This window comes from Aethalodelphis obliquidens, unplaced genomic scaffold (assembly GCF_003676395.1).
Source record: "Aethalodelphis obliquidens isolate GAN/ISIS:26980383/991018 unplaced genomic scaffold, ASM367639v1 scaffold2, whole genome shotgun sequence".
Classification (NCBI taxonomy): domain Eukaryota; kingdom Metazoa; phylum Chordata; class Mammalia; order Artiodactyla; family Delphinidae; genus Aethalodelphis; species Aethalodelphis obliquidens.
The window spans coordinates 4,050,293-4,077,741 of NW_020837946.1; the positions used below are offsets into that span (position 1 = coordinate 4,050,293).

Genomic DNA, 27,449 nt, shown 5'->3' on the forward strand with positions numbered 1-27,449 from the left:
CAGAGACCCAGCAACTAGGGCTTTTTTCAAACTGTGTAACTGATCTGAGAGCCTGGGAGCCTCTGGGGATGCTTTAAGAGGTCCGGAAGTTTCCAGGACTCACGCAAAGCTGGACTCACCCCTTACAGGGAGGCAACTGCAGTAAGGTGGCAGGTGAGCAGTCCCTTAGCTTCCGTGGGTGACAGCCTTAGTTACCCCCAAACTATCTTTCTTAGGGATGTGAAAGAAGACTTGAGCTTGAGTCAATCATTTGTCGCTTTCCACAGAGTAAACTGCTCGCCTCGTCTCTTCTGGGCGCCTGTTCCAGGTCCCTCAACACTCACGTCTTGAGAACCCTGTGCCACACGCAGGTGCCGCAGCCGACGTAGAGGTGAGCGAGGTACGACCCCTGCCCCTGGGACCTTGAGATCTAGGACAGAAGGAGGACCATGGGGTCAACATGGTCAGACACACGGTTAAGGAGCAATGAGCTCCAACCCCATGGCTTCCAAGGCCAGACTCGACCATGCGCAGCAGGCAACGGCCACGTTGTCACGTCCCCAGCTCCCACGTTTGACCCAATGGGAGAGCCCCCCGCCAACCTCAGGCTTCCTTAGTGTTGGTCCCCTAACACCAAGGTGACCAATGAGCTTCCCCTTCAGGGTCAAGCCCAGATGATTGGCAATGGCTCCTGCGGTCACTACACTGAAAGGATTTTTAGCCAGGCTTGCTAGCAGGGGCTGGCAGGGAAGAGAACCAGGACAGATAAACCATGCCTCCCACTAACCCCAAGGTGCCCATGCTGCCACACGTTCACTGCCGACCTTCAGGTATTTCTGCCCAACAGGTCGGTTTCCCCAGCTTGACCCAAGTGAACGATCCAATTCCATCAGAGCTCCTGTAACTCGGTATCACATTGACTGTCACAGCTTTCCCAGCGCAGGCTCCACCCCACCCAGCTCACCGCTGGCTCTGAGTAAGCAGCAGGAGACCTGCCTGGCCCTGGGCACAGCTCGTGAGAGACAGTTAGCAAAATAAATTTGGACCTAATTTGTTCACTCAAGCCATCCACCGCCAAGGAGCAGGCTAGAAGCTTTGGGCTGATTAATCATTGTTACTGAAGCTGAAGGGAATTAGCTGTATAATTCTGAGCAGTTGAACTGTAATTCCACTGAGCTTTCATCACGAGACTGAAGCGTCAGCAAGGATGCCTTTCACGGGGCTCAGAGGTGTGATTACGCTTTCACGTTCTCTCCACTTGCCTCTGAACTAAGTCCAGTGCCAAAGGCTCACTATCAACTTACATTGTTTTCATAAAACGTTTGTGGAGCCACAACACACGAGGATTTCTTTCTTGAAAACCCCGATGCCCACGCCAGGACTGAGGCACCTGCTCCTGGGTGGTACATTTTACACTGGCTGGTTTCCTCACTCTTCCCAGTGAGGCGCTCTCGTTGCAGCTGTCCCTGTCACTCTCTGCCCAAAGCATGGCTTCCCTCGCTGTCTCCTCCTGTCAAGACGGTCATACACGGGTCTTTGTTCCATTCGCTGTTGCACCGGCCTGTGGCCTTTGTCGTGGTGACCTGAAGAAAGCCCCTTGACCTCGTCTTCCTAAATCTGCCCCTTTAAGACCACAGGTTGCCGGCAGATTCTACTTGTGTACCCTTTGGGGTATGTTTTGTTTGCAAGGACGTGAAATCTGCCTCCTGACACTAATTTCTAACATAAGTGTCTACAGCAGACAGATAACGCTCAAATTCCTGAACAGCCCTGGACCTCTGTCACTCTCCCCTTTTCTAAATTAAGCCACATGGGTGCTTGGGGTGCCATGGTGGTGTAGGAGTTGGCATCCCATTCTTCTGTGGTGTCACACGTATTCGCATATAAAACATGTAGAAGGGGGCCTGACTCTGAATACGTGAAGCCATCACTTTCTAATTCATCCCAACTCACATCAAAAAGAAAACCCAGGGCTTCCCTGGTGGCGCAGTGGTTGAGAGTCCGCCTGCCAATACAGGGGACACGGGTTCGAGCCCTGGTCTGGGAAGATCCCACATGCCGCGGAGTAACTGGGCCCGTGAGCCACAACTACTGAGCCTGCGCGTCTGGAGCCTGTGCTCCGCAATAAGAGAGGCCGCGATAGTGAGAGGCCCACGCACCGCGATGAAGAGTGGTCCCCGCTTGCCACAACTAGAGAAAGCCCTCGCACAGAAATGAGGACCCAACACAGCAAAAATAAATTAATTAATTAATAAAAAAAATAATAAAACCCAGCCCATGGTCCCGTCGACAGAAGAAGGTCTTAGAATGAAGCAGACCCAGGCACCAAGGGTAGGAACAGCACTCCAGGCTGATGGCTGAGCGATCACAATGATACAGTCTCACAAGGTGGCCTTGACAGTAAAAGACACGCTGGCTGAGAAGCCCTGGTCACACCGCAGGAACCCAAAGAGTTAGGGCTCTTGTCATGGGGGACCCGCTGGCACAAAGGAGCAGTACCTTCTCCTGTTTATTAAAATTCTAGCTCCGTGGCCCGGGAACACTGGTCTCTCCCATCCGTATTCAGGGTTTGTCCCTTGTTAAGTGTTATCTCATTAAGGAGCTGTCATCTAAAAACTTGGTTTATTTTGAAAATTTAGCCCTACATAAACAAACGGGGGATTATGCTGATTGAGTGATTCATCATTTAGTTATTCATCATCAATCATCATTTAGTTATTCATTTATTTCCCCATTTTGTTCTACAACAAATCCCAAGGAGATTATAATATACATAATAACTTCATTTCTTTAAAAATACCAAGCAAAAGTATATAATAAGTCAGATGAGCTAAGAAAGTGTCTGGGATGAGCTCCGAGTCTTGCATTTAAAGACGGCAGCTTGAGTTCATGGACTTCACTCCCCCTCACCTTAAACATTCTCACTGAATTCACTTTCAAAATAAGAGAGGAATTTTGTGACTGAGCTGGAAAATGATGCTGCTGTCACCATAGGTAATAAATAACCAGAACTTTCCGTAGGTACGTGACTGGTGGGACACGGACCCCACTTGTATTGGAGGAGTGACAAAGTCATGCTGTGAAAGAACATGGGTCAGAATACGTTGCTGCAAATATCTTTGAAAAGTACAAAATGCCATGACACCATTGACTATTTCACCATAGCCTGTGTTATTGTTTCAGTTAATGAACTAGTTCAACAAACTGATATGGAGATGTCATCATTTATCTTTCATCAAAATAAAATTAATAAGGAGTCATTGGGTGATTTTTCATGATGAAGCGTAAGCAAAAGGTAGCCTTCTTTTTTTTAACTTATTTATTTTTATTTTTGGCTGTGTTGGGTCTTCGTTTCTGCATGAGGGTTTTCTCTAGTTGTGGTGAGCGGGGGCCACTCTTCATCGTGGTGCGCGGGCCTCTCACTATCGCGGCCTCTCTTGTTGCGGAGCACAGGCTCCAGATGCGCAGGCTCGGTAGTTGTGGCTCACGCGCCCAGTTGCTCCGCGGCACGTGGGATCTTCCCAGACCAGGGCTCGAACCCGTGTCCCCTGCATCGGCAGGCGAACTCTCAACCACTGCACCACCAGGGAAGCCCCAGAAGGTAGCCTTCTTGATCAGTGAACATTAAAAAGCATAAGCACAGTTGCTGACCGCTCTGGGTCTTAGACACAAGTGGAATCAATGACTTTTGCACCGTGTTCCATAGCAATGCCGGATTCTCTCGTAGAGGTGAAGAGGGAAGCCTCAACTTCCTGACTTCCCCCTTAACCAGAGCAGCTTGGATTCTTCTGTATTTGTTTGTGTTTTATTTTACCTGAAAAAGTTACGCATCTGAAAACTGTTACAGCAGCCTTGAGCTAACACGATTGCCTTGTTTACAGATAAGGAAACCGAGCGTGGCCCAGGACCCAGACTCTCACCCTTACCTGGGATCTTTGCTAAATCAACTGGCTGCAGCCACAAGTCTGCACTTGCCTGCATTTCTGTCTCGCTATCAGTCAGGTTCATCTTGGTCATACCTCTGGGTGATTGGGTGGTTTTATTATAACCAGATATAAAATAGTTTATAACAGGGCAGAATCACACAATGCAGGCAGACCTGACATTTTTCTCATAGGACTTGATGAAAAATGGAGTCATGACATTATTTGAGATTATTCCAGAAAGCGAAATGCAAAACAAACTAGCCTGAGGATACAGCATAGCCCTCAGGGTATGTTAGATCCTCAAAGCCCTTTTGTTCTGCTAGAAGGTTTGCTAAATAATGTCAAGAACTGAAAATGTCAGTGACGTCTAGTACTGAAGACTACAGGGTTTTTTTAATGGTTAAACCCTAGGTTTTTACCTCCTGTTCAGCTTGGAGAAATGTCAGGACACATACCATGTGAGAGTAGCAAGCCCGAGGAGTGTCTGGGACAGGCTCGCAGACCTAGGATTTCAGATCTCTCATCTGGAATCCATTAGGTGGTAATATTATTAAGCTTCTAGTCAAATAGAAAAAAAAAAAAACAAAAAACACCGTATTCATTGGAAATGGAAGGCATTTGAATGTCAGCAAGGTTTCCTACCGCCAGGGACAAGGTTTTCTTGAAAGAAATGGAGCAGCAGCCAGTCTGTTTTCCTGGCAATTCCACCCTGTTTGCACATGGTTGGAATATGTAACAGTTCTTCCCTGGGCAGGGCACTTGACCTCCCCATAAGCCCTGTCTCCTTTGTCATTACCTCAGCCCTGTGGGGTAAACAGGACTCCTTTTGGCTGGTCGGAGAAGTTGTGAACTTAGCTGAGGTCACCCAGCCGAGAAGTGACAAAGGCGCATCCGGAATGCCACCCTGGGGCTCCTGGCCCAGTGCCCCATCCTGGGCACCCCCCTCCACATCCCTGAGCCACCGAAAGTCTCTGCGGTGGACTGAATTGTGCACCCCCAAATTTATATGTTGAAGCCCTAACCCCCCACGGGACCATATTTGGAGATAAGGTCTCTAGGCAGGTAATTAAAGTTAAATGAGGTCATAAGGGTGGCGCCCTAATTGAGACTGTGGCCTTACCAGAAGAGGAAGAGACCCCAGAGATGCTCTCTTTCTCTCTCCCTTCTCCCCCCACACACAAAAGAAAGGCCAAGTGAGGACACAGAGGGAAGCTGTCTACAAGCCAGGAAGCAGGCCCTCACCAGAAACCAAGTTCACCAGCACCTTGACCTTGGACGTCTGGCTTCCAGAACTGTGAGAAAATAGACGTGTGTTGTTTAACCCCCTCATATGCGGACTTTGTCGTGGCGGCCTGAGCAGGCTGAGACAGCCGCTCTCACCCAAAGCTATGGGGTGTGAGTAGAAGATCTTAGAGAGGCCAAGGGAAAAGATCCCGGAAGTCAGAGCATGGGGGCCCCTTTCTAAGAGAAAGAGCAAATGAGGGGTCCAGGCTGAGGGCCCAACAGGTCCTGTGTGCTCAGGACTCTGTGGAGGTAACTGCTATGGGGCCTCGGATCTGGGGGTGAATCCACTGAAGGGAGGCCCAGCCATGGCAGGAGGCCATGGGCCCCACTCCCACAGGCTTGGGGTTACACAGGGACTCCAGACTTACCCTGGTCAGCCTGCCAGGTCAGAGGCAATCCCAGAAGGGACCCAGAGTCAACGGCAGAGGTGGGACCCTGAAAACCTCGCTGGACTGGACAGTCAGGCCCAGAAAAGCTGCCCTCCTCTCTCCCTTCCAGCCAGTGCCAGGAGGGAGCATCACAATGCCCCAGGGACATCACCAGGGGTCACGAGGGAGCTGAGGACCAGAGGATATGCATGAGACTGGATGGTCCTGTCTGTCCAGGCAAAGCAGGTTCATGTGTTCATGAAACGTCTGCTGAGCCCTGACTACAGGCAGGGACTACAGTGCCCACTGGATACCCGACGGGGATGGGCTCAAGCACGGGGTGGCGTCTCCTAGGGAACCAGGGCTCCCGGGGAGCTGCCAGCCAACCTGTAACTGAGACGTGGGCACCTTGGCAGAGAGCAGTGCAGAGCACGGAGGCTCTGCTGAGGCAGTTGCTAAACGAGGAGTTTGAACTTAAGTGAAGAGGCATCCCTGGGGATTTTCAGGCAGGTGTGAAATGCCTAAATGTGCATTTCAGAAAGGTCACTCAGGTGGCGTTTTTGGAGAAGGGAAAGGCTGGAGGGGATGAGGCTGGTGGGAAGGTGGTACAATAGTCCAGACAGGGAGCCCCTGCACCAGGGTGGAGATGGCAGAGACAGAGAAAGAGCTGGTGACAGACCAGACGTGCACATCAGGGGATGGGGGTGTGCTTCCAGACCCCCTGGTTTCTGGTTTGAACAGCTGGCATGATCAGCCATTAATAAGGTGGGAGCACAGGAGGGCAAGTGGGGACGGTGGAGGCAAGGAGGCTAGCTTGCTTGAGTTCCTGAGACATCACCGTAAAGGTGTCCAGGGGTGGATGGGACACAGATCTGGGTCTCAGAGGAGAGGTCTAGACTGGATGCATGGAGTCAAAGATCCCTTGACCCATAGATGGCATTTCGGTGAGATCACCTGCTGTAGGTGAATTGTACCCTCATCCAAATTCATGTGTCCAAGGCCTAAGCCCTCGTTCCTCAGAACATGACCACATCTGGAGAGCGGGCACTTAAAGTGGTGCTCAAGTTAAGATGAGGCCGTTAGAGCGGGCCCTACTCTAGTCTGACTGGTGTCCTTATAAGTAGAACTGTGGACACACGGGGGACCCCAGGGATGCACGTGCACAGAGGAAAGACCGCGTGTGGATGCAGCGAGAAGAGGGCCTTCTGCAAGTCGAAAAGTCTCTGCAGAAACCAGCCCTGCCGACACCTTGGTCTTGGACTTCCAGCCTCCAGAATGTGAGGAAACAAATTTCTGTTGTTCAAGCCCAGTCTGTGGCACTTGGTTGTGGCAGCCCAAGCAGAGGACAACCAAGGAATCCTGTAGGAAATCGGGATACTAGTGAGATGGAGAGGAAAGGAAGCGCAAATCAAGATGATTGCGGATGGAACCATGAGAACCAGAGGAGCATCATGTCAAGTGGACACTTCCTGGTGAGGCCACACACCAGTGAAAAGCAAGAGCTGTTTCTGTGGAGCAGTGGGGACCAGGCCAGACTGGATGGCTGGACGGAGCGGCGGGAGGGCAGACCATGGACATAGCAGGAGTAAACAGCCCTTCAAGAGGCTTGGGGTAAAGGGCAGAAACGGTGGGGACAGCGGTGTGATGGGGACAGCGCCCAGGGAAGATTTTAAAATTCTGTTTTCTTTTGTTCTTGGTGAAGAGCATGTGTATTATGAGAGAAACTCAAGACTGCTTTTGTGGACAAGGAGTAGCATGTGGCTGGCATTGGACGCATCCTGCAAGATCCAACCGAAGACGTACAGAACACTCCGCTAGGATCGTGCAGAGAATTTACCGAGGGAACAGTGGGCAGCATTACAGAAACGAAAAGGGCTGCTGAGACACCCAAGGAGAGTCATTCAACAACCAGAGCTGAACAGAAGAGAGAAAGAAACGCTGATGCCCGCACCAGGCTTGTCTAGCAGGACCGCACGGGGGAAGGTGCCCAACGAAGTTGTGCATCAGAGGACCTGGCACTTTCGGAACTGCAGCGTCATCACAGGAGGGTCAGAAAGCAGGGCTGGATGCCTCTTTCACCTCGCATCTGCTCCTAGAGGCTCCTAGAGACAAACCCAGCCAAGGACCTAGGGCAAGAATGCCAAGCGAAGAGGCCAGAGAGGCCATGCCCCCCGGGTACAGCGTAGAGCTGATCATGGATTTGGGGCTGTTCTGGGTGAATTTTGTCTGCCCAAAAAAGATACATTGAAGGGCTTCCCTGGTGGCACAGTGGTTGAGAGTCCGCCTGCCGATGCAGGGGACGCGGGTTCATGCCCCGGTCCGGGAGGATCCCACATGCCGCGGAGCAGCTGGGCCCGTGAGCCATGGCTGCTGAGCCTGCGCGTCCGGAGCCTGTGCTCCGCAATGGGAGAGGTCACAGCAGTGAGAGGCCCGCGTACCGCAAAAAAAGAAAAAAAAAAGATACATTGAAGACCTAACCCCGAGGACCTCAGAATGTGACCTGATTTAGAAACAAGGTCGATGCAGATATAATGAGTTAAGATGAGGTCACACTGGGGTAGGGTGGGCCCGACTCCAGCATGACTGGTGTTCATATAAAAAGACAGCTGTGTGAAGCCGGACACACAGGGAAAGCACCGTGTAAAGACAGGGGATTAGACTGAGGATCTAAAAGCCCAGAAACACCAAGGATGGCCACCAAAGACTGGAGCGAAGAGAACGGAAGGGGATAGATCCTCCCCTGGGGCCTCTGGGGGAGCAAGGCCCCGCTGGTCCTTTGGTTTCAACTTCCAGCCTCCAGAACGTTGAAACAATACTTTCCTGTGGTTTTAAAGTACCAGTTTGCTGTACTTTGTGAGGGCAGCCCTGGGAAACTAACACGCGGGGATAGAGCCTAACAAGCAGATTTAGGGAACAATGATGAGCAAGGTTCCTGGTTGGGCTGGAGGGTCGTGAACAAAAGGCGGGAAGTAAGGCTTCCTGGGAAGAAAGAGGAGGGGGCCGTGTGGGTGCAGAGAAGGAAATTGAGGCCATGCCCTTCCTTCCCCTGCTTTCTCCAGCGTGTGACAGGCAAAGTCCTCAGCCATGAGTTAGGTGTAGTGGCTGGGGTAGGAGTGGGGGAGCCAGGGAACAGCGAGGCACATGTGGCAGGGAAGGGACAGGAAGGTTTCTGAAGAAGGAAATAGTGGCCAAGTGCCTGGGCGACCTGCCTAGATTCAACTCCATCCCCTTGTCTGGCACCTGTCTTCACAGTCTTGCGATCTTTCTCCAGCGGCTACTAGCCCGGTATGGGGAGAGATGTGGGCTACTGGTATCAGTCCACGGTGGGGACTTGCAGTGTGGACACTGCCAAGCAGTGCTGCCTGATAGGACTTTCTGCTGTGAAGGAAGTATTCTCTAAATCTTTACTGTCCAGAGGGAGGGCCACAAGCCATGCCTGGCCACTGAACGCTTTAAGTTGCTGGTGCAACTGACAAACGGAATTTGTTTTACTTTCATTAATTCCAATTGAAACCACAGGTGGCGCTGGGCTGCCATACTGGATCTGGCATGGGTGAGCCGTGGTGGGTGTAGAAAAGGCCAGTTTCAGCCAAGGAGCTGGACCCACAAAGCCCGAGGCCAGGTTGGAGTCTCATCCAGACAGAGGAACAGCCTGAAATCATTAGATTCTCTCTTTAATAAATTAACTCCTCAAGGGGAAATTGGCCGCTGGCCTAGGAGTTGGTGGGTAATTTTGAGGAGTGAGAGTTGTGTTGAGGTGTGAACCCTGGAAGGAAAAGTCATTCTCTAACATCTTTTCTTAGTTGGCCAAGGTCACCATGCCCTGCAAGTACCTTGTGCTTGTAGTATGTGTGAGAAGCTTTCTGAAACGTTTTAAAACTTCCCAGATGTGCTGAAGAGCTTTGTCCTAGAGAAGTTACAGACCTGGTATTTTCATGGTGCTTTATCGTATCCTTGGGTCCTTCTCCCAACATTCTAAAGAAAGCTCTTGAGAGGATAAGACGCCTGTTGATTAATTAAACTCAGTGCAAGCCATTTGCCCTCTCCTGGGGCTTATTAAACCACAGAGATTCCATAAGGAAGCCCCTGCTCAGATGCAAGAAAAATAAAAGAATTGTAAACTGTCACACAAAGCAATTCTAAGGATACAAGAAAAATAAATGTTGGGAAGTCTGTGCCGTGCCAGCAATGGAAAAATACACACACTGATACCTGCTAGAATCACTGATAAGTGGTCCTCTTATGAGAGTCGGAAACACAGCCACAGGGCCTGGGCACCACGGCTCATAAACGCATGGAGGATACGCAGCTTCCCAGATGCTGACAACCGGTCTTCATAAATCCCCGAGTGTAAAGAGGCCAGGGGTCTGCCATGTGTTTCCAAACGATAAAATTCAAAGGATTAATGACAACTTAGCTTCCTAGATTGATTAAAAAAAAAAAAAAAAGCACGCTACCCCTTTGTTTAAGCTGGATGTGGTGTCTGTGCTGCCCGCCCCAGGACCACGTGGTTCTGTGTCCTCTCCACCCCAGCCCAGGCAGCTGTGGCATGGGGCAAAGTATCCCTTTGTGCTCTGCGAATTTTTCATACATAGACTCTTAGTGCTCTGGGTTTTTTCCCCCCATTTTTTCAAACCTAATTGGAAAAAAGTCATTCCAAGAACCCTTATTAAATACTGTCATTTCAGAAGTGAGAGTGTAATGATGAAGATGTCATTTGGGGATTTGGAAAAACAACATTTTTTTCAAAATCTATGAAGTTAGCCTGCCCTCTTGAAGTTTGGGTGTTATCTCAGTAAAATGAGTATCCCTAGGCAATATTTTTGGAAGGGAAAGGGCTGGTCAACCCGCACACAGGTGACTAAAACAGCAATATTTCTCTCTCACCAAATAGCCCATGAGGTTTCTCTTACTAAAGCAACATCCAAAGCTCGCCTTTAGCTCCTGCTGGTAAAAATCAACTCCAGCAACAGGCCGGGGAGCAGGGTTTCACGATGAATGCATTCATTCTCTGTAGAATGTTTGGTAGCGGAGCTAAGTCTCTCATAAGCTGCGGAGCCAAAGGTAAGTAACTCTGGCTTGTGAGTTTTGTTCTCAGTAGGAAAAAGAAACTATTTAAAATAATATTTCATGGTTACCTCTTCTGGAAGTTACATGCCAGGTGCTGGGGTGGAGGTGGAATCGGGGAGACCTGCCCGAGGTCGGTTTGGAGGCTGCCACCTTGTCCGTCTGAAGCAATGTCTCCATCACGCGATGCTCATGGAGAAGGCAGGGCATTGACAACTTGGGTTTTGTTATGATGACTGCTATTACTTACGTATCTGTCCAATACTCAGCCCCCACTGCCAGCCGCCGCTCCCCGCAGAAAGAATGCAGGTAATTGGAGACAAGCCTGCCTTCCCGGGGCCGTAGCTGGTAAGTCCTGGCACGATTTATGTTGTTTGGTTTCCACTAAGGAACCCGCAGATAGCTGCTTTCAAAAACCCAGCCTGCCCTGAGGATAGATGTTGTAAGTCTGGGTCAAATTTATGAGAGTTTCATGAAGCACATACATCAATCAGCTGGATCTGAATAAGTGAAGTCCCTTCGTTCCCTCAAACGGCACGAGTCTCATTCATTCACTCCTTAATTCAGCGAGTATGGGTGGATCCTCCTGTGTTCCAGACACTGGAAGGACCCGAAGACACCAAGAGGAGCGGACAGTCTCCTGTTTAATCATTCCACTGCCCTCCTCCCAACTCCTTTTAGGTGAAAAATACAGTAGAAGTTGGAGAACACACAAGTGAAACAAAACCCAGACCTATTCTCTTACATGCCATGGTGCTCACAGGTGGGCATGGTTTCCAATGTTCACATCCCTTCTCTGTCACACCTGAGATGGAAGAACAAGCAATGAGCATCAAGGGGGCCAGGTGCTCAGCGACAGAGAGGGGGCATGGCTGCCCTGATGGGCGTGTGGAGTAGGTGCTGATTAAGGCCCCTCGGGGAATTCCACCTCCTCCAGGCAGCCCTCAGGAGTCTGTGAGGCAAGCTGGAGCCCCGTCCCTTGGCCCCAGTGTTGCTCCAACAAACTGAATTAGTTGACTTTGGGGAACGGCGCCCCATCATGACTTACTCAGGCGCTGGCTAAGACAGAAGGTTACATGAATTGAGTCATCATAGCTGGGGCCAAGAATGTTTTTTATGTTCCCCACTGTTACCAATTTTCAAATATATGGATTCCTCAAATATTATGCACATAACCACAGGGCACGGTTCTAGAAACTAATAGCAGAGGGCTGTTAAAATGGAAAAGAACTTTGCATTTGAAATGTAAGAACAAACAACTTCTGGTAAATCTGTTTAAAAAGAAGGAAGATGTGGAAAGAATTCTTCTTGAGAGGACCAAGAAGGCTGCAATGCAATCGGCTGCTTCTGGATCAAGTTAGAGTCTGCCACGTTTGCCAATGGTGACATTGGACTAATGGACTGATTCATTTGATAACAATCCTCTGAGATGAGTACGGGGCACTCCCAGCATCGTCCAAGCCTGTGTGTCACACGTGTGCTCACCCATCCTCAACTGTCCTTTCACGATAATGTCCAACATTGGAGGAAATTAGAAAGAGAAGACTGTCAGGCGAGGGGAAAGGGGAGCCGTCCCTGAAGGGACAAGTGTGCTAGGCTGTGTGTTACCAAATGCAAGTTCGTGTGCCTGACCCACAGTCCGGCCAAACAAACGAAAACGGCAGAGTTCGGAGCAGAAAAAGATCTATTGCAGGGCCCTGCAAGGAGACGCGTGGGCCGTGCCAGAAAAAGCCTGAACTCCCTGAAAGGTTTCAGCAAAGCGCTTTTGTATTTAGTATGAACTTTTAAAGGCAAGGTGAGGAAGGGGCGTGGTTTGTTGTTTCAAACTTCTTGGTGTCGGCATCCTTTGTTCTTGCCGCAGTCCACCTAGGTCAGGTCAGGTTCCTGTAAACCTCCAACAAGACGAATGTTATTCTCTCTTCTGCAAATTTGTACATCTATATGAATGTAAAAGTGTTATATCCTTGAAGGTCAGAGCCTTGAGTACAGCCTATCCTGCATATTTCAGGCTCTAGGCAACATTCTTTTACAAAAGGTGCAGAGCCAGCACGACTAGGCCCAGGCAACAGAGCACAGGGGTTAAAGTAAAAGAAATAGACCCAGCATGGAGTCAGATGTGTTCTTCCCCATTATGTGTGTAGTAAGGGTCATTACAGAACTGTCTCACTTGACTCTCACCACACACTTTGAGATGGACGTTAGTATGGAATCCGTATTCTAGAGGAGAGAACGAAGGCTCAGAAAGGCTGAGTCACTTGTCCAGAGCAAGACTTTGAATTTAGGTATGTCTGATGTTGCCATCTATGAACTAGAAAGAAAGCAGCGAATGTTTGGCTGGAGGAAGCCAGCCGTGGGGGATGGGCAGTACTCGCTTCCAGAGCTGGGCTGTGAGCTTGGTGGTCCTTCCCAGGGAAATCCGGAATAAAAGTCTGGCTGGCTGAGATCCTGGCTCACAGATCTGAGTTGGCGGGATCCAGGAAGACTAGTCTGTTGGTGGCATTTGGCCTGTCCTGAAGTCAGGGATATTCAGAGAAACACAACCCAGGGTGGGGTGAAGCACACTTCATCTGACCCAAAGCCAAGCCTGACCCCAGCGATCATTAGCTCCACGGCCTTGGCCACAGCTTCTTGGAGCTGGATTAAAATCCAAGTGGGTCCGCGCTGACTGCCGTTTCCCTCACTGAGGGGAGTGTTGCCAAAAGAGCAGTCATCTCCTGTATTCACGCAATCGCTTATTAAGTCAACGAGCATCTCTTAGGCCTACTGCGTTGCCAGGCTTGGCATGAGACCCTGGAGGTACAAAGGGGCAGGAGGGGCCTCCCCAGCTGCCCTTCCCTTGGAATATGATTGAGTGAGAAGCGCAGCAAACACACACTCCGCTGAGCCTTCAGATCTATGGGCATTTTGTAGATCAAGTAACCGAAAGTAGGCCCTGCACAGAAGCCAATAACTCCCCATGGAAACAGCCATTTGTTGAAGGAAGTTCTGATTCGTGATTGGAAAGCAGGAGATAGTTGGCCGCCTCTCGATACAAAACCTTCACAAAGCCTCAGGGCCTCTGATTGGCCTCCTCTAAGACAATCTCCCGTTTCAGACATTTCAGGACTTTTCACCAAAAACAAACCATGTGGTTAGGGTGTCCAGTCTTCACAGCCCACCCTCCCTACATGGCAGGGGTCTGGCTTTTAAGTTTGAGCTTTCTAGCCACATGAGATCGATATTATTTTTATGAACTTCCAGGAAAAAGAATGGTCAGTTGAATAACCTGCAAGTGATCTTAGAAGACCCGACCCAGCTCTCAGAAAGGAAAGATGGGGAAAACAAACCACGAAGTAAAAATCAGTGCACTTTCCTTTGCTTAGTTTTAAACCCACCCCTTCATCCTTCGCTCCCTTTGACTGGAACCCCAAAGGCCCGATTTCCTATTTTCAGGTAGTCCTCCTGGGCTGCAATCCTGCTTGGCCTGCAGATAACTTCTGACTTTGGGAAATTCTGTAAAATAAATCTATATATCATCAGGTATATCTGCTCTTGAAACCAAAGACTCAAGGACTTACGCCTAACCCCATAGCTCAGCAAAGAGGGAAGAGGAAACAGAATTCTTTTGCAAATTGGGTTTGGGTTTGCGGCAGCGCTGGGGTTTGCTCTAAGCAGCTGGGCTGACCATCCCAGAAAGCCCCCCAGGTCCCTGTGCGAGTCTGCCTGGACTGATTCCTTTTCTTGGCGGCAGCTGGAGGCAGTGGCCTCAAAACCAGCCAGTCCTAGGTTCAAAGTCAGGCTTCCTCCCCTTATATGCCTTGTGTGGGTTCCTTTATACATGAAGCAGGGGTGATAATCACACTCGATCAGGATTCCGTGAGATGATGGCATTTGGGAAGGGCTCGGCCCAGCGTTTAGCGTCTAGATGGGAGCTCCCTCCCTCTCGTTCCCTCTCAAACCTGAGACTGCACAGGGCTCTCCTGGGACCTGGTCACCGCCCGATCCACCCTTCAGTGGGCTGCTCCCGTGGCACCATTGCTGGAGCTGTCAAAGCACCCAAAGCTTGAACAAAACTGCCAGGAGCTCCTGGTTTTGTGCACCAAGAACACAGGAGGTTTTTTTGTTTTTCTTTTTTTTTTTTTTAATTAAAGTATAGTTGATTTATAATGTTGGGTTAGTTTCTGCTGTACAGTAAAGTGATTCAGTTATACGTCTATATACATTTTTTTATACTCTTTCTCATTATAAACCATGTTTTTATTCATTGTGTGGGCCTTTATAGGTTGAAGCACATGGAGGTATTTCACCAGGGACTTCCCTGGTGGCGCAGTGGTTGGGAATCTGTCTGCCAATGCAGGGGACATGGGTTTGGGCCCTAGTCTGGGAGGATCCCACATGCCACGGAGCAGCTGAGCCTGTGTGCCACAACTGCTGAGCCCACGTGCCACAGCTACTGAGGCCCACACGCCTAGAGCCTGTGCTCTGCAACGGGAGAGGCCACCGCAGTGAGAAGCCCACGCACTGCAACGAAGAGCAGCCCCCGCTTGCCACAACTGGGGAAAGCCCTCACGCAGCAGCGAAGACCCAATGCAGCCAAAAACAAATAAATAAAAAATTTAAAAACAGAAAAAGAAAATCCATAGACTGTTTAGTATCTTAGTTTTCAGGTCTCTGAGCAGGAAACCACTGGATCCTGTAGAAACAGGGTTCCCCATCCCCCCGGGCCTCGGACTGATACTGGTCTGAGGCCCGTTAGGAATCGGGCCGCACAGCAGGAGGTGAGCGTCAGGTGAGCGAGCAAAGCTTTATCTGCCGCTCCCCGTCGCTTGCATTACCCCCTAAACCATCCCCCGCCCCGTCCATGGAAAAATTGTCTTCCACGAAACTGGTCCCTGGTGCCAAAAAGGTTGAGGACCACTGCTGTAGGAGACCAAGTCCAGGGATGCCTGCTAAGGCGGGGCGTCATAGCCTCCAGGCCCCCTCGGTTATCATTTCTGAATGTATCTAGAGGCCATGGCACAGGGCACCATTGTTGAATGGGTTTAAACCAATCGTGTTCCTGCTTTCACTGTTTGTTGTCATGGCATCTCTCTAAAGGCAGCAGATTGTAGCGTGAAGAGCTTGGGGCTTAGTGGTAAAAGCTCTGACTCTCCTTCTTCTGTTCATTCATCTGTTTATTCAACAGCTCTGCATTGAGCAACTAGCAAAGAGCGAAGCACAGTGCTGGGCGGTGGGTGTGCAGAGACGACCTGGCTCCTGGTTCAGGGCGCTCATGTCTAGCTGGGGACACGGGACACAAAGGAAGCCAGGTCTAAGTGATGCAGGAGCCCAGAGGGACCATAACTTCTGTGACCACACCAAACCTGTCTTGAGTGTGTACATTTATCAAACATTATGCCTTACAGTGAATACGCTTTCTCTGAATGAATCCTCAAAACAAGCCCGTGAAAAAGATACCACCTGCATCCCCATGTCATAGTCATCAAAACCAAAGCTCTGAGATGTGTAACTTTCCCAAAGTCACACAGAGACTAATGGAGAGTAAAACCCAGACCTGCTAGGCCCCAAAGCTCCAGCATTTGGCAATCCCTTCACATGCTGTTTGTTTCCCCTTGTACCTGAGTTGCCGCCCACACCCCTTTCTGGGTCGTCTGCCATTTAAAACCCCCAAAGCACCTTGACGGTAGGGGTAGGGAGGTAAAATAATTCATGATGCAAAGTATCATTAATAAATTCCTGAGTTTTCTACACAGGGAAGTACTTGCTGAGCTAAGCAAGATTTTGATGCATTTTCAACAGCCCTGAACTTAATTTGAGGCTGAGATATGGTCTCTTATTAAACATGATTGTTCAACTGATTTTCAGATTCTTTTGTGCAGCCAGGCTTAACCACGTGAGGTTCATAAGAGCCGTAGAGTCCTGTCTGGCCCGGCTCTCACTCACTGCGGGGCCACCCAGCCCAGGGTGCTATTGCTTCTGGATCTACTGTACCACAACTCAGTGGGACCCGATTCCACAGGAGTCGGACAGCCCCGTTTTTGCGGGTCCCTCTGTCCTACACGATGGTTTCAGCACAAGATTCGAGGCAGCCAGGCCCACCTGCCCCACGCACATCCCCTGGCCACTCACGCTCGCCTTAGGGGATGTGGAAACAGGTCTAATTGCCTCTCCCGTTACTAGAGGTGCACGTGGGTCAGTTCTAATCCACAAGCTCAGGCTCTTCCTCAAGTGATGGGTCGGTCCATGCACTTCTCAGATGTCTCTTCCGACGTGATTTTTCCAGCGAATGTGGAACACATTTCCCAGGATGGGTAGAAATGCACTAGAAGACTTGCCGGCATATTGTGCAAGCCAAGGGTGAATAAACATTCAAGAGGAGACCATCTCCCCCCCCGGCTTCCCAAAGGGAAAGCTACCAATTTAGCAGTTTGGTCTCAGCACAATCTCACAATTTTAGTGCAATCTTAGAGCAATCTCACAATTTCACTGCAAGCCACTAACGGAAAGTTACTTTCCCACCTGTAAAGTTACAGCCATCTTTTCCAGCCCTCGAAAGGCATGATTGCTCTATCGGGGTCTCTCCTGAGACAGTGTTTTCCAAGATATTCAACTCAAAGCCACGGGCTCCTTGTTCCTGGCCAGACTCTGAATCAATGAATCCTGTCCTTGAACTTGACAAAGTCTCCTGCCCTTGGCAGGGAGAAGGTGGGGACATTCTTGATTCCCACCCATCACGCCCACTCCCTTGCAGTTGATCTTTTTCTTTTCTGTTTTCTTTTTAGTAAATTCTTTTTAGCATCTTTCCAAGATGCTCCTTTCTCAAGGAGAACCAGGACTCCGGTTGGGCTGGGGACTCCTGGAGAAACGCTGCCAGGACACAGAGTGCTGGGTATCCATTCATCCCTCATCCCCGCGGTTGTATTTGTGCCCTCCCACCAGCCATTGTTGCCTGGAGCATAACTCACCTGAAATCCACTCCCCCAGGGACAATTCCCCAACCTCAGCTAAGACACTTGCCCTCCTTGTGTCTGTTTCTTCTCTATGAAACAAGGGCTGGCCTGAACCCCAGAGTCTGGCATCTGAGAAGCAGAGTTTGTAACTTGCGATCAAAGAGCCCGGGGCTTTGGGGTTTGGTCACAAATGAGGGTGATGACGAGGCTGGTCTCCTCATGATTTGTTTCACCCAATGGGGACTCAAACCAGGAAGAAAAATGTGCAGGGTCCCCACAGTCAGCTGAGCCTGGGCGGTCCAGAGATGACGAGCTGATTAAGTCAGCCTCCAGGCAGACTACCAGTGACCACACCTAATTCCTCACTGACCACTCGTGGCCTGACCCTTGGAATTCCACACCTGTGAGTCACTCACCCTCCTCAGCTGCTGGGCTGTGTATCCTTCTCCAGCCCGCTTGTTAGTGGTCACCCTGCAGAGCTGGTCCTTCCGCCAGCACCAGGGCCTTTGGTCACCATCAGGCAGGAGGTTAAGCCCTGAGTGCTAGAGAGGGGATATTCTGGGTTTCAGGATTCTACGTGGGCAGTAGTAGAAATAAGGTGGAGTTTTACCCATGCTAGTGTCGAGTATTGGAATTTGCTAAAAAGAAAACAGAAAAGAAAAAGATCAACTGCAAGGGAGTGGGCGTGATGGGTGGGAATCAAGAATGTCCCCACCTTCTCCCTGCCAAGGGCAGGAGACTTTGTCAAGTTCAAGGACAGGATTCATTGATTCAGAGTCTGGCCAGGAACAAGGAGCCCGTGGCTTTGAGTTGAATATCTTGGAAAACACTGTCTCAGGAGAGACCCCGATAGAGCAATCATGCCTTTCAAGGGCATAGAGACCTTGGTGAACGGTGTGTGACCCTGTTGACCGTGCTGAAGAGCCATTCAAAGACCACGAGGCCCCCTGGAGATGAGCATCTAGCAGGGAACGGAGCGGAGGTGGTACCCAAGCAGAGGCCAAGGCCACCCAGCAGGAGAGGCTCTGTGTCCAGGCACCACAAGTGGGAATTAGGATCACAGAGACGATGTAACCACTGCCAGAGACACTGACCAAAGCAGAGACAGGGAGGAAGGGACAGCCTGGCTCCTCCCATGTGCCCACCCTCCTGCTGGGCCCATCCCATGGCCCAGAGTGGCCAGAAGCTGGGGACCAGGAGTCCCCCGAAGTGTAGCTTGTAGAACATTTGGACGGATGTTCCATGCAGAACATTTGGAAGGATGACTCTGTCATATGTGTGAAGGGTGAGTTGGAGGGACAGAGATAAAACAACAAATGAAGCTAGAAAGGGCTTAAACTGAGGTGACGGCCCTGGTGGGAGAATGACAGTGTGGCTGCAGACCGTGAGGGAAGACAAAACCCTAAGACAGCTAGCTTGCTTGAACTTGAACTTCCCGTGTGACACAGCAGGTCGACTGCACTGACTCACCCGGCACCGCCCCATCTCAGTCAGGGCCCAATCAGGAGAAGGAATTTGAACAGGGAAGGTTTAATGTAAAGAATTATAAACTGTAACAAGGAATAACTGGCACACCTTCCCAAAACCTCACTACAAGGGCAATAGAGAAAATAAAAAGAAATATAAATACACATATACACGTGTGTGTATGTGGATATACACATATATATCAATATATAAATGTGTTCACCTTGACTACTCACTCACCTTCTACTTTCCATCTTCTAAAACTGCAACGAAATCAGAAGGCTTGCAGAGGGAGAAACCAGTAAGAAACAAACCTATTTATGCCACAGATTCCAAAAAGCCTTAGAAATCTGAGCTACCAGGTGCCAATGAGAGGGTGATGTGGCCCAGTGGTGTGGTGCGTAACATACGGTTTGCAAGAACCAATTGCTACATTTCCAAGATGTCTGTGAGTCAGCTTTTAAACATGGCCATTATCAAAACTTAAATTATATAAACTTAGAATTTAAAGTATTTTATTAAAAACAAAGATAAAGGGCTTCCCTGGTGGCGCAGTGGTTGAGAGTCCGCCTGTTGATGCGGGGGACACGGGTTCGTGCCCCAGTCCGGGAAGATCCCACATGCCGCAGAGCGGCTGGGCCCGTGAGCCATGGCCGCTGAGCCTGCGCGTCCGGAGCCTGTGCTCCGCAACGGGAGAGGCCACAAAAAAAAAAAAAAAAAAATCAACAGAGATAAAGTTCTCAGGATGCATGACTTCCTAATTCTTCTATCACGTTTTGCCACCGTCTGCTCTTGAGGGGACCCCGGTCACTTGTGTCTATGTGAAGAATGTGCTACAAGCATCTCTTCCCGAATCTGTCTTCAGTGACGTCACATGGTAGCTTGAAATGGACCATGATGGGAATATTTACACCACAGGAATCAAGAGACAATAGAAATCAGGGCTGTTTTTTCCTTCCAGAAGGTAGTTGTTAAACATTTACCAAGATGCCACTGGATGCAACTGAAGACATGTGATCTTAGACCCTCCCCATATCCCGCCCCTACTTCACACTCAGAAGACCACCCGTCCCAATCCAGACAGAAGAGTGTGTCCTATGGGGAAACTGAACCGGAGTCCGGGAAATCGGAGTCTGGGCTTTGGGAACTCAGGCCCAGCAGACAGTGGGTACAGGAGGAAGGACTAAAAATAGGGCAGTTAAGCAAAACTGTCCCCCCAGATGGTGAGACTCGCTAACCCCCTTCCCTTGTTTCCTTTCCAGGATGCCACGCATCAGGGTTACACTTCCCACAGCGAAGGAGGAAGGTCTGGAAAAAGAGACCAGCCTGAGAAGAAAGGCCACAGCCACTCACCCTCAGGGCGCCGAGGTGAAGCGTCTCGGCCCTGTCAGCTAGTTCTGCCCCAGGGTTCGCTGGCCTCAGGGCCCCTCAATGCACAGTCAGTCGGACTTTCAGCGTCTCACTGTGAACGGTGGCTGGATCACCAAAGATCAGTAACTATTAAGACAGAAACCAAAACCAACCAGCAGGCAAAGAGGGGGAGAAGGGTTTGGCTGGAGCCCAGTCTGTGCCAGGTCCCACGCATGCAGGGCTGGTCTGGGAACCCCATCCCATCCGTGGGCAGGAGCGTCCCTGCAGTGGGTTGACCAGTGTCCCCGCAAAAGACGCTGCCAACGGGAGCCTGCAAATGGGGCCTTATTGGGAAAGGGTCTTTGCCTAGGAGTGTAACTTGCACCTGGAGTCCTCCCTGCCTGAAGCCCCTATACTCCCACATGCCCAGGCAGTGGCCACACGCCCTCCGGGGCATCCCCAGCCATCTTACAGACCAGGAACCCCAGAGACCAAGGGCAAGAGCATGAGGTTCCTCTTAGCTTACAGATCCTGTGTGTGATGGGGAGAGAATGTGACGGAAACCCTGGGAGCCCAGCTTTAAAAGTGACCTCCGTGCCCTTCTCCGTGAACCTCCAGAGACCCTCCAGCTGCAATCAGCCTGCAGCAGGGCCGCCGAGCAGGACAGGAGTCCAGGCTCTCTGAGAACCGCCCATTCCTTCTAGAAACACGGGTCTAGTGGTCCATCCTACAGCCGTGAGAGCTGAGCACCCATTCCCTGAAGCCTCTGTCCGCTGCCCACATCCTTGTCCTGAAGCCTCATCTTCTGTTCTCTGGGTGTGGGTGGCCATGATGACTTTGGCTTCTCACCTAGAAATAGGCTATCATGCAGTGATTAATGACATCAGTGTTGATTACTTCTGGACACCTCAGATGCCTTCACTTCTCCTGAAAGCATTTACTTCTAACAGTGACGCCATTCCAGAAACCGTCCTGGGGACTGCCAGCCCACATCCGTCCCCTGGGCCTGCCCCCTGGGGCCCCTCAGGCTGGGAAGGGAGGACCCCTCTTTGTAAACGTTCCCTGATTCTTCCTGGGAAGGATCACTTCCCCCTCTTGGCTCTGAGCATCTCCAGATGAGGCCACCAGGAATCTTCTCAGCATCCTGTCCATAACAGTTTCTCTGCATCTCACTGTCCAAGCCCCCTTCCAGGCTGGGAGCATAGAAAAAACGAAAAACTGGGACTTCCCTGGCGGGCCAGCGGTTAAGACTCCACGCTTCCAATGCAGGGGGCATGAGTTTGATCCCTGGTCAGGGAACTAAGATCCCACATGCCACGTGGCACAGCCAAAGAAAGTTTTTTTTAATTTTTAAAAATTAAAAACAAAATAAGAAAAACCAAAGCCACATCTGTCTCTGACATGTTAAAGACAAGCACAGAGCCTGGCACACAGTGGGCGCTCAATAAGGCTCCTCCGATCCATGACTGAATGAACACACGCACGGATGGATGAATAAATTAAGGGGAGCCAGTGTGGAATAAATCACAGGGAAAGATAATCACGGGCTGCACAGCTGGGCAACGGGCGATTTTTCATTGACACTCCAGCTCCGCACAAAATTCAAATTCTCATTAGCACACAGCCTAAAACACAATCCTTACTTTTAACCACGACCCTGAGAAAGGCAACGGTGGGGGAACCTTTAATGCCTTCTTCCTATTGATCACAGCCTCGCAAAAAGGAATGAAAAGCTCAGCTTCAAACACTTTTGCTGTGAAAGGCTAAAAGGAAGCAAATTCAGCGTGGTATCGTGAGGCCCGGGTCCCTTTCAGACACACCGCGGCCACCGACTCGCCGGGTTTGTGACTCGCCCCGTGACATGCCGCCGTGCCAACACACATTCTGAGTCACCCAAGCAGATTTAATGCCCTCGCCACAATGACTCTCTCGGCCTTTTCTTCTAAACATGGTTAAAGGGAAGATTCCGACCTACCTAGGAAAGGATTTTAATCAGTTTAGTTCCGGAAATAACTATGGAAATTCAGATTTTTCCATTCTGCTGCTTCTGAACATTATATTCTAACAAATGGCTGATGAAGCCACCCCCAGCCCCGTTCTTTTCTTCCCCAGCCCATCGGGAGAAACGACTTGACTGGCAGCCCTTCTGAATCCCACATGGAAAGGTCTGAGTGAATAAGCATATGAAAAGGCAACAGAAATGAAGCTTCGGAAAATAAGAAAAACCCCAAAATCACCCATCACTCTTCACACACCCTACAGATAACCAGGCCCTCCCATGAAGAGCCCTCCCGCTATCGCCAATTATCTCAGTCCTTGGGAAGCACGAACCTGAGAAATCTAGACAAGGACGTGTGTACGGTGACCAACTGGACGATGTACGGGTGACCATAAACTCATTTGTAGACTTAAAACAAGCCCGGAAGGTACAGGCTGCACTCGAGGTATGATACTGAAGACACACCAGGCTGCATCGTAGTTAAGCACTGGGGCAGCGTGAAATGAATCATGCAAAAAGCTTGGGGAATGTTCGGGGATTCTTTGGGTGGCTTCCCAGCATCTTGCAGCGTTCACCCTTTTATCCCGTCGCTCAACAGTATTTACTGGCATAACTGCTCCTTTGACCTTTGCAAGAACCCTTTAATGGAGGTGGAGAAGTTTTTTGTTTTTTTTTTTTTTTGTGGCCTCACCACGCAACTTGCAGGATCTGAGTTCCCCAACCAGGGATCGAACCCTCTCCCCCTGTACTGGAAGCACAGAGTGTTAACCAATGGACTGCCAGGGAAGTCCTGGAGGAGTCATTTTAAGGGTGAGAAAACTGAGGTTCGTGGAAGAACTTTTGCCAGCATCACAGAGCTATCGAGAGGCAGAACTGAATCTGTCACCCTGGTCTCCTCAAGCAGCCCTGTCACTAACGGTGTTCTTTCTGGGGCCTTTAAAACTAAATGGTGTAAATATTAAATTGGAAGGTGAAACCTCCCAAGGGCGCTTCAAATGTTGACTGAAGTTTAATTGGTGTGTGCCTTTTTTACAAGCATGTCTTTAGCTCTTAACCAGATTTGCGGAAGTGAAATCTCTTCAGGCACCGTGAGGCTCTTGGTCTGAACCCTGCACGAGGATTGAAGGTACGTCTTGCCCTTGCCTGTCAGCTCGCAACCTTCTGCAGAGTTGAGGGGCAAGAAAAGGGAAGCTGAGGGCTCGGAGGCCCCCCTAGGATATACCCCCAGCCCCGGGATTGCCAAAGGGCCCTGCTCCGAGCGGATCATAGGAAGTCATTGCATAGCAGCCAGAATTCGTGTGTCTAGTGGTTGGCTAGTCCGAGACCAGGGTCCCTCAGTCTCAGCTCTACCGGCATCTGGGGCCAGTAATTCTTTGCTGGGGGCCGTCAGTTCATTGTAGGATGCTCTGCAGCTTCCCTGGCCTCCACCCACCAGATGATGGGAGCATCCCCACCCCAGGGGAGACAACCAAAAATGTCTCCAGACACTGCCCGATGTCCCCCAGGGACATAATGGCCCGGTTGTGGCAGATGTGCCTCACTCTTTCAGTCACTGCCCACAGGTAGATATTCTCTCCCAGTATTTCTCTGGAGTGCATTGTTTCTTGCAAAGAAAATGCAGACTGTGCCCCGAGGCTGTGGACAGAGCAGCCCTGGACCTGAGCACGTGCTCTGTGTGCCCCGGGGCTGCTGGTGAGCACCTTGTAGAGGCTGTGGAACTGGGTCATCACAGGAACCTTGTGAAGCAGGTACTACTATCATCCGACTTTATGAATGAGGAAACTGCGAATTCCCAAAGATTCCCCAGGACGTTAGTATTGAGGGCTCTTTGGGCCTCACGCTCAGCTGTCCCCACTCCAGCAGAGGCCCTCACTTCCCGAAGGCAGACCTCAGTGCTGTGGCCCAGACAACGGCTAGACCACCCTAGACACGACCGTTGAAGCCGTGTCCGTGATGCGTGTGTTAGTGACCCCGTATGGTAACGAACCCACGTGTGTGTGTGTGTGTGTGTGTGTGTGTGTGTGTGTGTGTGTGTGTGAGTGCATGAGAACCGGCTCTAGGGAAGTAAACTCTTAGTATTTCACAGAAATGTCAGGCCACCATCAGTCACTCAGAAAGCAAAAAATAAAAAATTTTTTAAAATTGCTGCAAATACAAGGTGCCTACAATAAGTAATCTAATTTCCTACGAGCCCTTTTGCCTAAACGAGCATCATTCCATATGAAATGTCCCTGGATATTTTAGGATCCTGGCAGGCACTGCTTGTACGTGCACCATCAGGGGTATAAAGGAGCTTTCCTTGGAGGGTCCAAGACCGCAGGCAAAGAGGAGTAAAGTGTTTTTTAATGCTGAGTGGACCTTTTCAAACATTTAGCTCACCGAAGACCATTGCTCTGGAGAGATGAAATCTCAGGGGCTTGTATCCACACAGAGTGTCACCCTGGAGCTTAAGACTGAAGCCTGGTCCTTCCAGAAAGGAGCTCTGCGGACCTTCCTGCACTAATCAGCCACCCCACTCACCCCATTCAGGGCAGATTCATGTGTGTCCCCAAATTCTGTGATACTGGGCTTACCTTAGACAGAATGTCTCCTGGACCCCTGGTTGGGGGTCAGTGTCCTCACAGGAGGAGCCCAGCAAAGGCAGAATTTCCACATTCCTAAAATGTTGGGTCACATCCCTGAGCTGTTGTCTCCTGGGGAGACCCTGAGAAAAGGCCAGCTGCGAGTGAGTTAAAATTCCTCGCTGCTCCGTCAGAGGTCTGAACACAAACACGCACGGGGTCTCATCCCAGTTTGCTGCCAGGCTCCTGCGAGGACTAAAGTCCGTTGGCCAGCGAAGAGTTTTATGCCCACAGGATTTTCCATCTGGGGTTTTCAGTGGCATTATTTTTCTTCTTCACTTTCTGGGAACCCAGTAAATTGCTCATACGTTGAACCAAGTGGAAAGCATTTATTCCTGACCGACAACAGACTGCCGTCAGGGTGGCTTGCGGTGGTCCCGTTGGTCGCTGCCATTCGGAGCACAGTGCCAGGCGGGAGGGAGGGGAGCTGAAAAGCTTCCCCATCTCGGGCTCCAGGCAGGGCCTGTCGTGGAGCTGATGGCTGCTTTCCTCCCCAGCCCAGACCCCACCCTACGCTGGAGCTCCTGCCATCCACATGGGGTCCAAATGCCATCACTTGCTAAATGACTAACAGTGTTATTATTATCTCACGAGGCTGGCATTTTCAAAGATCTTTCCATCACAAAGGACGCCAGAAGAATGGGCCTCGCATGGCAGAATTCAGACTCTGGCCTCTGTGTTTGAGGAGGGCCAGGGTCTTCTGCCCAGCCCTTCTTCCCCACCAACGCCCACCTCGTACCCCAAACCTGGCACATGACCTCTGCCCACCCCAGGTCCACATCCGCGAGGTGGGCAGAAATTGTTTAAAATGTTAACTGATGATGCCCCCATGGGTATTCTGTACCCTTGACCTGGGCCTCTGTCATCACATCTGCAGTGACACCATCCAGTACCGCTGCTCCCGAGAAGGATGTTATAGCCAGAGATCAAAGGGAAGGCTTTTGAGTCTGTATAAGCAAGTCTTCAAGCCCCAGGCAGGGCAAAGAAGGGGATTTCTGGAAGGACCAGAGAGACCTTAGTCACTGGAGCATCCCACAGATGGAGCCTGCATCCCGGAGACCTGTAGGGTCTGCGACACTGTGTGCTGAGCCCTGCGGGGAGATGAAAAATCCCCACGATGCGTCTAGATTCAGTTCGGCCTCCCTTCCTCTGCACCTCAGCACAGGAGGAAGCAGCTGGTGATTCTCCTGGGCTTCAGAGAAGGCAGAAATGCAGAAAAGAGCCAGGGGCAGCCCCCCGAGTACCCGAGTACGCCGTGGTCCAGAGAGGTATGGGACGGCAGAAAGAGACCCTTGAACAGAGCTGTCAGAAGGAGCCCTGCATGAGGACCAAGCAGGCAAGAGGACATCTCAGCAGATGCCGACAGGGATGGGGGAGTTGGGCATCTCTGAACTGACCCAAGATGGGGCCTCAAAAGAGAAATTCAGTTGAATTGCTTCTGATACGCCTATTGTGGAGCTGAGCTTGGGGTGCAATCAGCGCCCCACTTCACACTGGCTACGTGCTAAGTACGTTTCTGTCTGAATTTAGGCCACCAGAAAGCACAGAGCAAATTGCAACCCTTTTCTATTCTCAGGAACCTGTATTTGGGTCATAATTTTCTCTGATTTCACTTTGCCATTCTGCTCTTATTTCTGCTTGATCTTGGTGTCTCACCTATGGTTATGCCGTTATCCCACTACCCACATTATTATTATCTGACCCGAATCCTATTTGGAACAAGGCAAGGCACATATGGACCTGAGAACATATGTGTGTATCAAGTAGATATTTAAAGTAATTTATAAGCCAGGTTTCAAAACTCTCAGGCATAAAGCCCTCTGAGAAGGGGGACCCTTCCTGCAGGAGGTTGGATCTGAGGCCTGGGGGCTGCAGGAGGCTACCCACTGTGGGCCGGCAGGGGAGCTGAAATGCACGAGGTGCTTTCCTATAGGATAGCAGCCCCCAAATTCACAGGTGAGACTTGGATCCTGGTCCGGGTTGACCTTTATGTTGGCAAATAGCTCTGTATGCTCATCGGTCCCATCAGAGGTGGAGCTGGTCATGGCAGCGTTGGGGCACCAGGTCCTTCTCTGAGCTCCCGCTGAGGCTCAGCTGCTCCTGTGGCCCAGGTAGAGCTGGTGAGGGCACAGCAGAAGCGGCCATTCAGAGAGCGCGCTTTCTAACTACTAGTAAAGTGGGTTTACTTGGTGATGCACAGGCCAGGAATTTACTCACTGCAAGGCTGGAAGAAGAGCGTCATGGATAGGTTAACTGTTAAATGAAGAGTCTGTCTTGACCAGAGAAAGAGAGAGAACTTAAACCACAGAACCTCTGCAGGGAAGGTTCAAGGCCCATGCCGGATGGCCTGGGGGAACACGGGGCATATATGAGGATCGGTTCTGGGCCCCAAACCCTTTGGGCAGACACAGAAGGTGGGGACATTTCTGCACCAACTTTGTGCTGACAGGGGCACCTAC

General features: G+C 50.5%; 1 long non-coding RNA gene across 1 annotated transcript; it reads right to left on the reverse strand.

Annotated features, from left to right (window-relative positions):
* Positions 1-7,908: 7,908 nt before the first annotated feature.
* On the reverse strand, positions 7,909-26,094 carry LOC113626209 (uncharacterized). The gene is made up of 3 exons (XR_003435092.1): positions 24,943-26,094; positions 20,374-20,517; positions 7,909-7,948 (listed from the first exon to the last, which is right to left on the reverse strand). It is a non-coding gene; the product is annotated as an uncharacterized LOC113626209 (long non-coding RNA).
* Positions 26,095-27,449: the final 1,355 nt, after the last annotated feature.